Source organism: Sceloporus occidentalis, unplaced genomic scaffold, assembly GCF_023333645.1.
Source record: "Sceloporus occidentalis isolate IW3139 unplaced genomic scaffold, rSceOcc1.0.p SCAF_1, whole genome shotgun sequence".
In the NCBI taxonomy this organism is placed as follows: domain Eukaryota; kingdom Metazoa; phylum Chordata; class Lepidosauria; order Squamata; family Phrynosomatidae; genus Sceloporus; species Sceloporus occidentalis.
In genome coordinates this window covers 10089915-10106511 of record NW_028316981.1, presented here as the reverse complement: position 1 = coordinate 10106511, position 16597 = coordinate 10089915, and the positions used below count along the sequence as shown (strand labels likewise).

At 42.3% G+C, this 16597-nt stretch overlaps 1 pseudogene across 1 annotated transcript in view; it reads right to left on the bottom strand.

Annotated features, from left to right (window-relative positions):
• The window catches only part of LOC149320677 (uncharacterized), a 47148-nt pseudogene that overhangs the window by 26659 nt on the left and 3892 nt on the right, over positions 1-16597 (bottom strand). Inside the window, exons 4-8 of the transcript XR_016278106.1 lie at positions 14709-14829; positions 14134-14216; positions 11072-11198; positions 8355-9326; positions 832-1001 (exon numbers count right to left, since the gene is read on the bottom strand). The product of XR_016278106.1 is annotated as an uncharacterized LOC149320677 (transcript). The remainder of the gene's footprint in view (positions 1-831; positions 1002-8354; positions 9327-11071; positions 11199-14133; positions 14217-14708; positions 14830-16597) is intronic.

Here is a 16597-nt window from a genome sequence, read left to right as displayed (position 1 = left end):
ACTACACTGGCTGTCTCCTTGTTGCTTAAATCTAATTGTTTATTCCCTTTTCCTCCTCTCATTTGTATGCAAAAGAATCTCATTCTTTATTCTCTTTCCCCTCCTTCAATTTGTATGCACTACTTACCGTATTTAATAAAAACATCATATGAACGGGGGAGAAAAGAATCTGGAGAGCAGTTTCATAAATAAGTATGGAACGGGGAACTTGCTGGAGCCCAAACCTCCCCAATCGCTTCTGCCACTCTGGAATTTCTGTGAAGGTGAAGGCTTTCATGGCTAGCATCCATAGTTTTTTGTGGGTATTTTGGGCTATGTGGCCATGTTCTAGAAGAATTGATTCCTGACGTTTCGTTGGCATCTGTGGCTGGCATCTTCAGAGAGTGCTGGCATGGAAGTGGAAAATGCAGATGAAAACCACCCAGGATCAGGGTGGGTTTTCCCAGCAGACAATGGTCCACTAATTAAGCAGACACAAACCCTCCTTGCATATCCTCCCACCCTCTGGCCTTGCCATTCGACAACAGAACATGGAAACCACTCCTCCCAACTCCTCCCAACCCAGGGTCATCTGAAGATGCCAGCCACAGATGCTAGTGAAACATCAGGAATAAACTCTTTTAGAACATGGCCATATAGCTCGAAAAACCCACAAAAAACCCTGGAATTTTTGCTAATTAATTAATTAATTCCTAAAAAATCATATGTACACTAGCACTCTCCTTCTGTCCTTTAGCACAAGTAAATAATTTGGGTAATAGATGGGAATGCCAGGGGTACCTATCTTTACATTTTCAGACCCTTGGATTTAGGAAAGTGACATGTTCTTACCTGTTTCTTCTCCTCTGCCTGGCTGAGGAGGAAACCCTCTGCCAGGGCCACTGCCTGGGAGCTGGTCTCTGCTCCACACTCTCGAACCCAGCTCTCCATCTCTGGGGGAAGGATGGTCAGGAACTGCTCCAGGAGCACAAGGTCCAGCATCTCAGCCTTGGAGTGCCTTTCTGGATCCAGCCACTGACGGCAAAGGTCATGCAATTGACTGCAAACCTCTCGGGGTCTCTTGGCCTCTTGGTATCTGAACCCCCTGAAGTGCTGGCATTGTAGCGCTGAGCTGTCAGCATTGTGGCTCTGGATCTTTTGTGCTGTTCTTTCCCAAAATGTCCCACTGAGACCCGGCTCAGCGACATCGGGACCGTGATAGTCTCTTTCTGCTATGGGACCAACTGCATTTGTCACTTCCATCTTCAGCCTGTACTCCAGCTCCAAATGGACTCAGAAGAATTGGTGCACTGCCAATTTCTTTCTTATGTCGAGGTCAAGAAGAATTTATTGGGGAATGAAGAGAGACATTAAGCTGAGGCCACAACCTGTACGTCTGCATGTGTTTGCCTCTAAAAGCAGAATGAGGCTTTACAAGAAGACCCGGGTGATTTGGAGTACCAGTTTTGGACTTCTTTCTGTAAGAAAGACAAATGAATGCAAATAATCGGATACAGAATGAATTTGAATTTACATTCTCACATACCAATGGTGTGTGTGTTTATATATATCTTGTTGTTGTTGTTTCTCTTATGGTGACCCTAAGGTGAGCCTATCACAGGGTTTTCTTGGCAAGATTTGTTCAGAGGAGGTTTGCCATTGCCTTCCCTTGAGGCTGAGAGAGTGTGACTTGCCCAAGGTCACCCAGTGGGTTTAATGGCAGAGCTGGAAACCGAACTCTGGTCCCCAGAGTTGTAGTTCAATGCTCAAACCTGTATGCCACACTGGATTTACCAAAGGGTGCTAAAATGTAACATCAATAATAATAACATAACAACAGTAACAACAACATTTAAACAGGACAAAAATGGCTTGCCAATGGAAAGAGAATAGAGACGTGTAAGCAATTAATCACACAAAAGAGATCGGGAGTTTATCCCGTGAATATCCTAGAAAAATTGTGTAATTACACAAAACCCGCCATTAAAGTGGTCACAAAGAAGCATTAACACACATCTTTTTACTTTCGGGACTGCAGTGACAATGCATTTCAGATATCACTTTCTTTGCACAATTGCATGTAATAATTACTTGCCATTTCCACTACATTTGTGGGATGCGTTAAATGCGCTTTAATCTTTCTTTAATGCCCAAATTAGCCATGGTGTGATAAACTCCTAAAAACAGGGTTGGCTAATTTAAACCAGGTTGGTTTAAAACAAACCAAATTATTATTATTATTATTATTATTATTATTATTTGTATCCCGCCTCTCCTGTTTGAGGATCGAGGTGGGTAACAGCAAGGAAAATTTCAAATACAGAGTCACAAAAAATAAAAAGGAAACAGTCCCTGAAAACCCCCACCCTTCTTACCCCCCTCCCATCAATACAAAATAACAATAAAAACATTTAACTGGAATAACACCAGTTAAAACAGCTTGGCAAGAAGTGACAGCAATAATGGGCAATAATGAGAGGGGCTGATTAACATGGGCGGTTGATTCTGTTTTAGGAGAGGTTAGTCTGGCAAGGCCTGCTGGAAGAGTGTCGTTTTTATCGCCTTTTTAAAAGTGTCAAAAGATGTGATCTGACGAACCTCCTCTGGCAGGTCATTCCAGATATTTGGAGTAGCAGCTGAAAAGGCCCTCTGGGAAGTCATCACCAGTCTAGTTTGTCCTGACTGCAGTAAGTTCCTCCCGGTCCGGAGGACCTGAATGTGTGGGAAGGATTATATGGGAGGAGGCGTTCCTTCAAGTAAACAGGATCCAAGCCATGTAGGGCTTTATAGGTAATAACCAACACCTTATATTGTGCCTGGAAGCTGACAGGCAGGTAGGTGTAATTGGGTTGAACCTAGATTTTCCTGCAACCAATCTGGCTGCCACATTTTGCATGCTTCTGAACATGGTATTAGGGTTGCCCCATGTAGAGCGCATTGCAGAAGTTGAGACTAGAGGTTACCTGCACATGTACAACCATTTCTAGCTCCCGTGAGTCCAGGTAGGATCGGAGCTGGTGTATCAGTTGAAGCTGATAACGGGCACTCCTGGCCGTCACATCAACCTGAGATGACAGATGAAGTGACAAGTCCAGAAGCACCTCCAAGCTGCGAACACAGTCCTTTAGGGGAAGTGTGACCCCGTCCAGGACTGGTGAGCTTATCTCCATACCCAGATTGGGGTTCCTTATAGTGAGTAACTCCGTTTTGTTTGGATTCAGCTTAAGTCTATTTTCCCTCATCCAATCCATTACTGACCTCAAACAGACATTCAGAGGGGAGATGCCCTCCTTGGTTGCTGAAACAGCCCGAGACATAGAGAAACAAATTTGGATGTCATCAGCGTACTGATAACACCCCGCCCCATGTCTCCAGATGATCTCACCCAGCTTCTTCATGTAAATGTTGAACAACATGGAAGACAGTATGGTGCCTAGAGGGACACATATGTTCACCTCAAACAACCTGAGGCTGAGAGAGTGTGACTTGCCCAGGGTTACCCTCTGGGCTTTATGGCCAAGCCAGGAATCAATCCCTGGTCTCCAGAGTCACAGTCCAACACTCAAATTTTTAAAAGAGAAGAAGAAAAATAATAATAATTATTATTATTACAGCTAATGGGCATGGAGAGCCAGAGGGATGTAGTGGTTTGAGCATTGGACTACCACTCTGGAGACCAAGGTTTGATTCCCAGCTCAGCCATGAAACCCACTGGATGGTTTTGGGCAAGTCACACTCTCTCAGCTTCAGAAGAAGGCAAGGGCAAACCTCTGCTCAACAAATCTGGTCAAGAAAACCCCAGGATCATGGCCTTGGGGTTGCAATAAGTCAGAAGTGACTTGAAGGCGCATAACAACAATAAGCTGCTGTGACATCTGAACTGCATCTTGCACCTTAATTTTCTTATTTACTCCTATATTGGAACCTACACAATTTAATTTTTTTATTTACTCATATATTGCATCTTACATAAATGCAAACCAAACCAAAACAGAAACACTGTTTTAGCTGAAACAACAACAAAACCACACCAGCTTTAGTAATACAGTTGGCCCTACTTATACACGGATTTTTAATACATGGATTCAAGCATCCACGGTTTGAAAATGTTAAAAAAAAGTATAAATTTCAAATATCAAACCTTGATTTTCCATTTTTTATAAGGGACACCATTTTGCTATATCATTATATTTAATAGGACTTGCACATACAGAGATTTTGTCATCCACGGGGGATCTTGGACCCAAACCCCAGCGTATAACAAGGGTCCACTGTAGTTGCTTTTAAAAATGCTCTTTTAAAGCATCTTATTTGGGTTGAACTCATGTGATTTGAAGGATTTTGTATTTTAAAAACCCTGTTGATGAGAAGTGAAGTGGCCATGGGCAGAATTCTTATTGGAGGGACAATCCCATCCTTTCGCCTTTCTTCCCATAGCTGCCCTGCCAAGTGGGCACAACCACACACCCAAATGTGTGACCCACTATTCTTTAGCCCCCTTTGCCTTCATATCTTCCTCCCTTCCATCCTTCTCCTCCCTTTATCCCACTGTACTTTGCCTTGGAGGAGGGTGTTATGTGGGTCAATTTAAGGATGCCTCTAGGAAGGTTGAGGAAAAAATCCCAGTCTTTTGAATTTAATACAAACACACCAACACATGCACACACCTCTTCTTTGTCTGCATTGCAGTCCCCTTTTGCACCCTCACCCCCTGAAAACATCTGCTGCTCACCAGATTCCTCTTAAGGAGGAGGGAGGCTTCCCCTATGTCAAGATGGCAGGGTTTCTTTTGTCCTTTCCCAGTGTGTGTGTGTGTGTGTGTGTGTGTGTGTGTGTGTGTGTGTGTGTTTGTTGGTGTGCATGCATGCATGCAAGGAATAGGGGGCAGGAGGTGCGGAGGGTGGGTGCTGCAATGCAGTCTTGGATGCCTCTCTAGGAATCAAGGCTCTGTCATTTTTTAACCATGAGTTGGACCTTCTATCCTTTCTAATCTTTGCTCCAAAACCTATGGAGGAGGCTAATAGGGTTGCCAGACTGAAAACTGGAGAAGTCCATTGTCCCTTTAATGCCTGTGTTTATGTGTGTGTGTGTGGGGGGGGGGGGGTTCCAAGTTGCATGAGTTTTTCCTAGGCCTTTCTTAGGCAAGGGATATTTAGAGGTGGTTTGGCCAGTTCCTTCCTTTGAAATACAGTATGAAGTTGAAGGCTTTCATGGCCAACATCCATAGTTTTTTGTGGGTTTTTCGGGCTATGTGGCCATCTTCTAGAGGACATTTTGCCAGCAACTGTGGCTTGAAAGATGCCAACCATAGATGCTGGCGAAACAACAAACTCTTCTAGAACATGGCCACATAGCCCAAAAAACCCACAAAAAACTATACCCTACAGTACTATGTACTCCTTGGCAGTCTCCCATCCAAGTAGTGACCAGGGCTGACCCTGCTCAGTTTCCAAGATCAGACAGGATCTGCTGTCTTTAGGATATTTAGGCCAATAAGTACTCAGAACTGATACCAACCTGCTGGCCAACTTTAAGCTGTCCAGCATCATCTGAAAAACAGACCTTGGGTTCTTGCCTGCATTGGCCATTAAGGAAAAAATAGACCAAAACCCTAAATATCTTTGAATAATACTTTTAATGGGCCAACCAAAAGATGTTAAATACTGTACTAGCTTTTGAATATTCATAGACTTCATCAGGCAGATATGTGTAAGATAGATAGATAGACAGACAGATAGACAGTAAAGTGACAGCATTTTGGTCCCAGCATCTTGGGTGCTACAGGAAGCGTTGTTGTTGTTGTTGTTGTTGTTGTTGTGTGCCTTCGAGTCCTTTTCAAGTTGTGGTGACCCTAAGGTGAACCTATCACAAGGTTTTCTGAGGCTGAGAGTGTTACTTGCCCAAGGTCATCCAGTGGGTTTTCATGGCTGAACTCTAGTCTCCAGCGTCATAGTCCAATGCTCAAGCTACTAAGCATGGTTTGAGCATTGGACTATGACTCTGAAGACCAGGGTTCAAATGCCTGCTCGACCATGGAAACCCCTGCCCCGGCATGGACACAAGCTCCGTGGGAACAAAAGCAATAGGAGCCAATAAAGATTGGTTTTTCTGTTCAAACCTTATCTCCCCAAAGGACTTTGGTGACAGAATTCCTCCGCAGGGTAGATCCTGTACTGGCAATTCTACCTTTGTTGTTATTAAATGCTGTCAAATCTTCTTGGACCTATGACAACCTTATGAATGAGGGAACTCCAAGTCATCCTGTCATCAGCAGCTGTGTCAGGTCTTGCAGATTCCATCTATCATGGAGTCTATCCATCTGGAATGTAGTCTGAATGCCATCTAAAACAGGGGTAGGCAACCTGCGGCCCGCGGGCCGGATGCGGCCCGGCAAGGCCTTGGGACCGGCCCCCACCCAGTCCTGCTGCTGATTGACGCCGGAGCCTTTGGCCTCTTGCGTGTGGGCGTGGGGCCTTTGGCCTATCAGGAGAGGGGGGCAAGTGGCAGGCAAGGGGGGTAATTGTCGATAGAAGCCTCCGAAACATGCATTTATATTAACATTTTTTTAAAAATCAGCAAATTTTTTGCGTGTCCTCCATCTTTTATAAAAAGTGTCCTCCATTTGAAAATTTTGTCCTACATTTGTCCCGGTTTATTTATTTAATTAATTTTTTAAAAAATTATTTAATCATTTAATTTTTGGCTTCGGCCCCCCAGTTGTCTGAGGGACAGCAACCCAGCCCCTGGCTCAAAAAGCTTGCCTACCCTTGATCTAAAATCTATGGGTTGCTTTATTTAGCTGCTTATTTATGAAATTATTTATATACTTATCACCTATGGTCAGCACTAACAGTCCTTCCAAGACAGTTCCCCACAATAAAAACATCCCAACACAATAAAAACTGTAAAACTACAGTTAGAAGTATCACAGTTCACCATCTTTGTATTTAATGCTTTTAGAATATGTAATTTAAATATATATAATTTTATTCAATGAAAATGGAAACAAAAAAGGCTAACAGACAGGCCAAAATAAAGCTGCTTCAGGTCACTTTGGAGGTATGGTGTTTCAATGATGCTTGCGTTCTAAGAGTCTGGAAGCTGCACCAAAGCTGCACTCCAGTCCTTAGGACTGGATCGTGGCTTTGGCGCGGCTTCTGGAATCTTAGGACATATGTATAATTGAAACAGCATACATACAAAGTGACTCGAAGCAGCTTTAGTTTGTCCTGTCTGTATCAGGCCTTAGTCTTACTAAGTAGTATCTATGGCCTATGTATTCTGTATCAGCTACTTAGGTAAGCGATCCTAACTAAGCAACCTCTCCTAGCCCAATTCCCTCTAACATGATGGAAACGCTATCTCTCACAACACAGCTGACATCCAGCAAAGCAGGTCACTGATGCAACCACATCAGCATCACACCTGTGATCAAGCAGCCATCGTGAAGGTGTGTGTGTGCCTTAAAGTAATTTCCATCTTATGGCGACCCTAGGGCAAACCTATCCTGGGGTTTTCTTGGCAAGATTTGTTCAGAGGGGGATTGCCATTGCCTTCCCCTCAGGCTGAGAGAGTGTGACCTCCCAAGGTCACCCAGTGGGTTTCATGGCCAATCTGGGAATTCAATCCTGGTCTTCAGTTGCAGGTCAACACTCAAACCACTATGCCACACTGGCCCTCAGCCATTGTGAATACAGAACAGCTATGGAGGAATAAACAGAGCCTATGTGGTGTAGTGGTTTGAGGACTGGACTATGACCCTGGAGACTGGTTCAATTCCCAGCTAGGAAATGGATGACCCTGGACAAGTCACACACTTTCAACCTCAGAGGATGGCCATGGCAACTCCCTTATGAAGAAATCTGCCAAGCAAACCCCATGAATGATACCTCCAGCCATGGGTCTCCATATGTTAGAAATGACTTGAAGGTACACAACAATGACAACAAATGGAGGAGTAAATCTAGGTAACTGTTCCATATTCACAACTGCCACCACCGCCACAAGAGCAAGTCCCGAGAGCAACATAATGCTTTTAATCACCATTTGCCCTTCCCAGAAAATTCAGGTGATTGGTTGAGAAATTATAAATAAATAAAAGTCATTATTCAAACCCAACGACAAATTATTAAATAGAGAAAAAACACATAGCAACATTGAATTAGAAGGTATTTAATACACATTACATCGCTTAGAGTGACAGGACATACGAACAGAGGTTATTTCCACTCAGTGTGTATGTTTTTCTTTAAAATGTTTTTAATTGATTTTTCAAAAGTATAAAACCACAGAGAACAGAAACACATATGGAACCAGTAAATATCTAACAGCAGTGCTGGAGGAGTTGGATTTCATCCAAAATCAGCTGATTTAACCATTTACTTCATGTTTAATTTCAGATGTTACAGATTGATTTTCTTGGGAGAATTCCTCTATCGGACGCAAGACAGACACACCGTCTGAAGCCATTTCCACACTCCACGAAGTGATAGGCCTGTCTACCCCGCTGTGAATTCTTAGATGTCTGTTCAGATCTGCTTTTCTGTAAAAGCTCTTTCCACACTCCAGGCAATGGTATGGTCTCTCCCCTGTGTGGACTCTCTGATGGGAAGTAAGAGTCGCTCGCTGCCTGAAGTTCTTTCCACACTCCTGACATTTATACGGTTTCTCTCCTGTGTGGATTCTTTGGTGTCTCAGAAGGTTCTGTTTGTCACAAAAGCTCTTCCCACAGTCTGAGCAGTTGTAGGGTTTCTCTCCTGTGTGAATTCGTTGGTGGGAGGTTAGGTTTACCTTGTGACTGAAGTTCTTTCCACACTGCAAACACTTATATGGTTTCTCCCCAGTGTGAGTTCTCTGATGGCTAATAAGATGTGACCTGTCATAAAAGCTCTTGCCACACTCTGTGCAACTGTATGGTTTCTCGCCTTTGTGCATTCTCTGGTGGGCGGTAAGAATGAAGCTCCGATGGAAGCTTTTCCCACATATTGAGCATTTGTATGGTTTCTCCCCAGTGTGGATTCTCTGATGTAACCTAAGATGTGTGATCTGGCTGAAGTTCTTTCCACATTCCAGGCACTTATATGGTTTCTCATCTACATGTGCTCTCCAATGGACACTGTGGTCTGATCTGTGACTGAAACCTTTCCCAAATGTCGGGTAGACATTCCTTCTTTTCCCCCTCTGTTTTTCGTGCTGAACCAGAATCTCTCTCTGGGAAGTGATCAATTTATTATTCCACCTCTCTGTTTGGTTTCCTGCTTGCACACTAGGTCCCTTTTGATTTACGTGATTCTCTTCATTCTCCTGATGCATGTTTTTCCCAAATGGTTTAACGTCCCATCCATCAACTGTTGAAATAGAAAAAGAAAAATACTGCATGAGCACAAAAGGGAAAATTAAGCCTTTGAAACTAAGCTACCTCAATAGTTTGAGAATGTCACTTGAAACCTTCTTCTGCTTAAGACCACTATGTCTTAAGACAGACCCATGCTGGATCTAGTCCAAACTTCACAGACCAACGTGCTCTTGCTGTTGATGTGTGCCTTCATGTAATTTCTCTCTTATGGCGACCCTAAGGTGACCCTATCAAGGGTTTGCTGGGGCTGAGAGTGTGTGATTTCCCCCAATGTCACTCAATGGGTTTCCATTGCTAAGCAGAGAACTGAACTCTGATCTCCAGAGTTATAATCCAATACTCAGACCACTACACCATGCTGTACATCCAGTTTTTATATCCCCTAATAAGTGATAGCTATATAGATAACTGATACATAGATATACAGAAGAAAACTCAGCATAATGCTTGATGACCTGTATAGCCATCTTGACTGTTACCTTGAATAATCTTAATTTTCTTCATTAAATTGTCTGCCCAGTTGTGGACCGTGTGTGTGTGTGTGTGTGTGTGTGTGTACATACATCATTTATTGGCAGTTGTTGATTGTTAGACCAGTCCCCAGTGTCATGACTCAATCCTACAGAATCCTGGAATTTGTAATCTGGTGCAGTATTCAGCCTGATCCATCAGAGAGTTCTGGTGTCTCACCAAACTATAAATTCCAAGATACTATAGGACAGAGTTATGGCAGTTAAAGTGGTATCAAACTGCTTTAATTCGCATTATAGATATACCTAGGGAGAGAAGGGCTATCTTCAGCACATGTGCTAGTGGAAGACTGAATGACATGCCTACTCTTAGAATATCGCCGAGGGCCCTACTTTTGTGCTGTCCTGGAAGAACACTTGGTTGGCTGGTACACATGGAAGGGCCTCACAAGCAGTGGTCCCATGTTTCTGGAACTCAGTTTCTGCTGAGGCACATTGAGTCTCATCACGGCAGGATTTTAATGCATGTGTTTGTGCCTTCAAGTCGCCTGTTGACTGATGGTGACTCCATGAATTTCATAGGATTTTCTTAGGCAAGCAAGACTCAGGTGATTTTGCCAGTTCCTTCTTCTGAAATATAGGTCTTCAAAAGCTCTTTTGTTTACTAATGCTTTCTTTCAAATAAGGATTTTACTGGACAGCTGGAACTGTATTAGTGGTTTTATTTTTAATTTTTGCTTACCTGTTTTAGTATTATTGCTGCCTCTGACTAGATATTACAGGTTGTCTCCCTTATCCAAAATGCTTGGGATCAGAGGTGGTTTGGTTTTGTATTTTGTTTGTTTGGGGGGGGGGGGGGTTGTTGGATTTTGTTTTTTGTTTTTATGTATTTGCATATACATACATAATGATGTATCTTGGAGATAGGACCCAAGTCTAAACACAAAATTCATTTATGTTTTATATACACCTTATCCAAATAGCTTGAAGGTAATTTTATACAATATTTTCAATAATGTTGTGCATGAAAAAAGTGTGTGTACCTTGAATAATCTGAAAGTAAAGTTTTCACTCTCTCAGCCATCCATGAAAAAGGTTTTGGTTTTTATATTTTGCATTTTGGAGTTCCAGATAAGGAAGACTCAACCTGTTTTACTATAGCACTCTATACTTTGTTCATATATTGAAAATTGATATGCTAGAAACCTTGTTAGGAAGTTGCTTTACTGTGAACAGCAGCCTACCAGTACTTTAAATAAATAAATACCTTGAGAAACCATGTTCTTGGTGTTTTCCTCCAGGCCTGCTCTGCATAAAGCTTTTTGGTCTAGATCTGTCAGAGCACATTCTTCCTCTGCAGTTTGCACAGCCATCTCCTCAAAGGATACACGACACTAGAAGAAGAAGGAAAACATTTCTTATCTTCCCCCACATGCACACCTCATCACTTCTCTACCCAGTTTCAAAACTGAGTTAAAGACTATATTGTTTAGAGAAGCGTTCCCAGAGGCAAGCCCCTCTCTGACCCAGGAAGCCTCCTCTTAACTATCCACTAAGAAGCCAAGCCCTTCCTCCAGTCCATCTGCCTTGGTCCAGGCCTCGAAGGTGGAGAAGAACTGCTGGACCTGATCCTATTTCCCACCACCACTCCCTTCTCCTTTTGTGTCGTGTCTTTTTAGATTGTAAGACTGAAGGCAGGGAACCATCCGACTAAAAGATTGTATGTACAGCGCTGTGTAAATTTACAGCGCTTTATAAATAAAGGTTAATAATAATAATAATAATAATAGGTATGCCCTGGGAATGGTGTGATAATTTCCCTCCTTCGTACACAAATTTGAAAAGAGAAATTTCTAATGTAAGTAAATGGCTTTTATCCCTGCGGACATCAAAACATCACATGATAAAGTAAAGCCAAGTTAATAACCTCTGCTCGGTTTCTTATTATTTTTAATTTATTTTTTATTTACGGTATTTATTATTTCCCAGTTCTCCTGCAACTAACTTAAGGTTTCAGAACTCCCTGTGGATACCAAAATCCATGGTTGCTCAAGTTCCATTAAATACAATGCCATAGTAAAATGTCCCTTATATAACATGGCAAAAGCAGGGTTTGCTTTTCAGAATTTATAATTTTTGGAATATTTTCAAGCCATGCATGGTTGAATGCATTGATACAAAAATCCATGGATGTAGAGGGCCAAATGTATAAGGCAAAGAAACATTATTTCCATCAGCCTGTGTTAGGCAGAGCACTCCTCTCCTTGAACTGTTATTATTTCCACTATAAGTTACATCTTTGAGGCTGAGTGAAAGATGTTGTATTTCTAATTCATCATTATGTTTCAGCTGATTGAAAATGTTTTCTTCAAAACTCAATGCATTTTACAAACTAAACTTGGGCATGCATACTGTGGTATAGTGGTCTGAGTATTGGATTAGGACTCTAAAGACCAGGGTGTGAATCCACCCTTTAGCCATAGAAACCCACTGGGAGACCTTGGGCAAGTCACACTCTCTCAGCCCCAGAGGAATTAAAGTTAAAGGCAATCCCCTCTGAACAATTTTGGCCAGGAAACTCCATAATAGATTTGCCTTAGGGTCAAGAATAAAGGAAAACAACAGCAACAAAGTATGCACCACAGAGTAAAACTGAGCTGACACCCAAGCAAACTAATGAGAAGAATTAAATTAAAATTAATTAAAATAAAATCCTTGCCTCAAGAAGAAGAGCCCTCCCTCCATGACATCACCATCAGACCTGGGAGGGAGTGAAAAAGAGAGGCCCAACTTCCATCAGGCCTAACTGTGAATGTATTCACTTCGCTCTCTGTAATTTTATTGTATTTTATTTATTTATTGTATTTTATTTTATTATCTTTATTTTTACTGTTGTAACCCGCCTGGATTCCTTGTGATTGGGCGGGCTATAAATAAATCATTATTATTATTATTATTATTATTATTATTATTATTATTATTATATTATGTCTAGCAGGGTTAGGCAAAGTGCAATCCCTAGGGTCATTTTTGTGACTCCTAGGCTAGGATATCAAAACAATTTTTACAAAAATCATATATGTATATGCATATAGATGCACACACACTCCAAAATGCTCTCTCTGAGGTGTGGAGAGCATTTCCACCACATCATCCCCCTCCTGGGCAAATTGTGACCCAAGAGGGGCTTCTTGTGAAATAGGAGGTGAACAGGAGGTGGTGTCTCTGGACTTCCTGATGTTAAACAAGGCCTCTTGTTATTGTTGTATGCCTTCAAGTTGTTTCTGACTTATGGTGACCCTAAGACAAACTTATCATGGGGGTTTCTTGGCAAATTTCTTTAGAGGATGTTTGCCCTTGCTATCCTCTGGGACTGAGAGCATGTGACTTGCCTGACGTCTCCCCATGGCTTTCCAGGGCTGAGCAGGGAATCAAACCCTGGTCTCCAGAGTCACAGTTCAACACTCAAACAACTATGCCACAAGGCTAAAATGGCCCAGGTAGACTCAAAATGTTGTCCCTGGAGGGCATTTGGGGGGCAAAAACCAATGATTTTGTTATGCAAGCAAGGGGTGCAGCCCTCCAAAGACTTCTGGGGGCTAATGCAAACCCCTATCCTTCCACAGTTGTCCACGATTGATCGTTTCCCCCTCAATCATGTTACTCTCACAACAACCATGCGTGGTAGTTATATGTGACTCTGGCCCAAGCAAGTTTCCTGATTACTCAAGGACATGTTCCCCTAATGTGTCAGCCAGAAATAATAAATTTGGGACAAGGCCAACCCCTGGCACAGTCTGGGTAAAAGTCACCCAGCTACAGCCCAAAATAATGTACACAGCAGAGTACAGAAGCAAAAAAACCCTAGCTACTGATATTGGCAGTGCACTGACCACTTTTCACACTGAAAAGAAAACAATCACAGACAGCTGATTCATCCAAACTACCTGGAGGCTTTTATCTTCAGTTAAAATATATATACTGTACAATATAATACAACACACACACACACATAAATATATATACCTCCCTGAGTTATAATCAAATTCAAAGTCTGCTTCACAGATCCAAACCTAGTTCACACATTTAGCAATCAAACATACCTGTGCTTCATCCATAACTCTCAACCAACCCAACATTCCAACTGTCAACTAGCAAAATATTTTTCTGCTGTTTAAAGACATATTACACCAACATAATCACTCCAAGTCCAGATCCAGCCAAGAGAAACCATTTACTTTTGGGCCCCATAACAAAGCTGGATGTTTCCAAATTTAGGACCCATTCAACTCACTTCCTTTGTATGTTCCTCCAGAAATCCTCCCCTACCTGAACTGGTTGTGCAACTGCAGTATCAGCTCCATCCCAAATGGGCGATGTTTTAGAAGGCATCTGTGATGTCATTTCATTGCCTGGAGGAGAGCCAAAGAGGATAGAGACAAAATATTTTACAGCACTGATAATGGACTCTGGGCTGGCTGGGGAAGGCCATGAGGAAGGCTGCATCTACACTGCAGAAGTCTTCAGAGGGGGTTTGCCACTGCCATCCTCTGAGGTTGAGAGAGTGTGACTTGCCCAAGGTGACCCAGTAGGTTTCCATGGCCGAGCCCAAATTCAGTCCCTGGTCTTCCAGTGTCCTAGTCTAATGCTCAAACCACACAGGCTCATATTAAAATGATAAACCAACAATAATGCAACTAAAAGCAGACAATGGAATACGAATAAATTTTTACACACGACTCCTGAATTAAACAACTGTCAAAACAAGAATGCTTAAATCCCACTGAATCTACATTCAATGAATCTACACTTAAATATGTCTTGGTCAGGATCTAGCCCAGCAAACTAGAACTTATCTCTGAAAACTTTACAGCACTCAGAAAATAAGACAAATGTTTCCGTACCATACGATGTGTTGGGAGCTTCAACTTCCTGAGTCATTCTTCCAAAGAGCGGCTTCTCAAAGGTGATGGATGGCTCCATTGCCCATTCAGAGAAATTAGCCGGTCTTTCCACATTGGGCCCCTGCACATGAAACAGCAAACAGGATAGCTAGAAGCAGGAAACATTACTTTTTGGACTGAAAATCCCAGAATGCACTAGAGACTGTGCCACCATGCTGGCTGGGATATTCTCAGAATTGTAGGGGGGGGGGGACATAAATACATAGCTAATTGTCCCTCCATCCAGTGCTGTTCTAATGCGGACCTATCATGGGATTTTCTTGGCAAGATTTGTTCAGAGGGGATTTGCCTTTATCTGAATCTGAGCAAGGTGACTTGGCCAAGGGTACCCACTGGGTTTTCATGGCTGAGGGAGAATTTCAACCATGGTCCTGTAGTCTGAAGCTCACACCACTACATCACACTGGCTCTTAAAGAGTGCATGTTCATGGTGAGAGCAGCGTAGTGTGTGGTTTCAGTGTTACTTTGACTCTGGAGACCAGGGTTCAATTTCCTGCTTGGCTATGAAACCCACTGGAGAAGTCACTGTCTCTCAGCCCCAGGGGAAGAAGGCATTGGCAAACCTTCTCTGAACGAATCTTGCCAAAAAAACTCTATGATAGGTTCACCTTTGGGTCACCATAAGTTAGAAACAACTTGAAAGCAAACAACCACTACAAAAACAAACATGGATTTAACTGTTTTAGCTTTTTCTGCTGTTTTCACCTGGCTATTTAATTTAAATATGCTTTTACCCTCTTTCAACTCATCTGTTGTTTTTCATCTGGAATAGTTTTAAACTCTCTCTCTCTCTCTCTGTGTGTGTGTGTGTGTGTCATCATATGCCATTCTGAGATTGCATGGTTGAGGGCTGGATATAAATATGGAGCCTGGAGAAGAGAAGATTAAGAGGGAACATGATGCACTGTTTAAATATTTGAAGGAATGTCCTATTGAAGATGGAGCAAGCTAGTTTTCTGCTGCTCCAGAGAATAGGACCCGGAGCAATGGATTCAAACTACAGGAAAAGAGATTCCATCTCAACATTAGGAAGACAGTAAGAGCTGCCTCAAGACAGTGGAATACACTGCCTCAGAGTGTGGTGTAGTCTCCTTCTATGGAAGTTTTTAAACAGAGGCTGATGGAAGTTCTTTGACTTGTCTTCTTACATGGCAGAATAGGGTTGGACTGGATAGCCCTTGCAGTCTCTTCCTACTCTATGATTCTGTGAGTCTATAAATTAATTAATAAAAACCCCTCAATTACTGCACATAATTTTATATGTCTCTGTGATCTTTCCTTTTTACTCCCCTATTTTCAGAGAAAAAAAGAGCTCTGAACACATTGGTACAGTATTTTATAACATAATTGCTCTCTTTGTTTTGGTTGCCCTTTGGTATACCGCTTGGAGTTTTGGAACCAGGAGAGGCAAATGCTGTTTCTCTGGATGCTCTTGGACTGCATCCCCTCCCTGCCAATGGCAAGCAATGCTGGAAACTGATGCCTAACTACATTTGGAGTGAAGCACTTTGCCCAGCTCCATCTTTGGAATTCATTCATGGCATAAATTCCAAGGGGAAAAACACACACACAATATGAACACCTTGGGTTTACACAATTAAAATATTCCTCATTTGATTCAAATAGATTGCAGTCCAGCCACATGCAATTTGAAGGAATTTGGGCTTCTGTGGGGGGAGGGAGTGAAAAACTCCATAAGCTCAGCAGAAAAAGAATTTGCAGGTTTTACTGGAGTATCTGCAAGGATGAGCATTATCAAATATGTGGCCATCCATCCACTTTGTATGGATTTGTACAGCTATGCGTTTGCAGAGGAGGGAAAACAGATG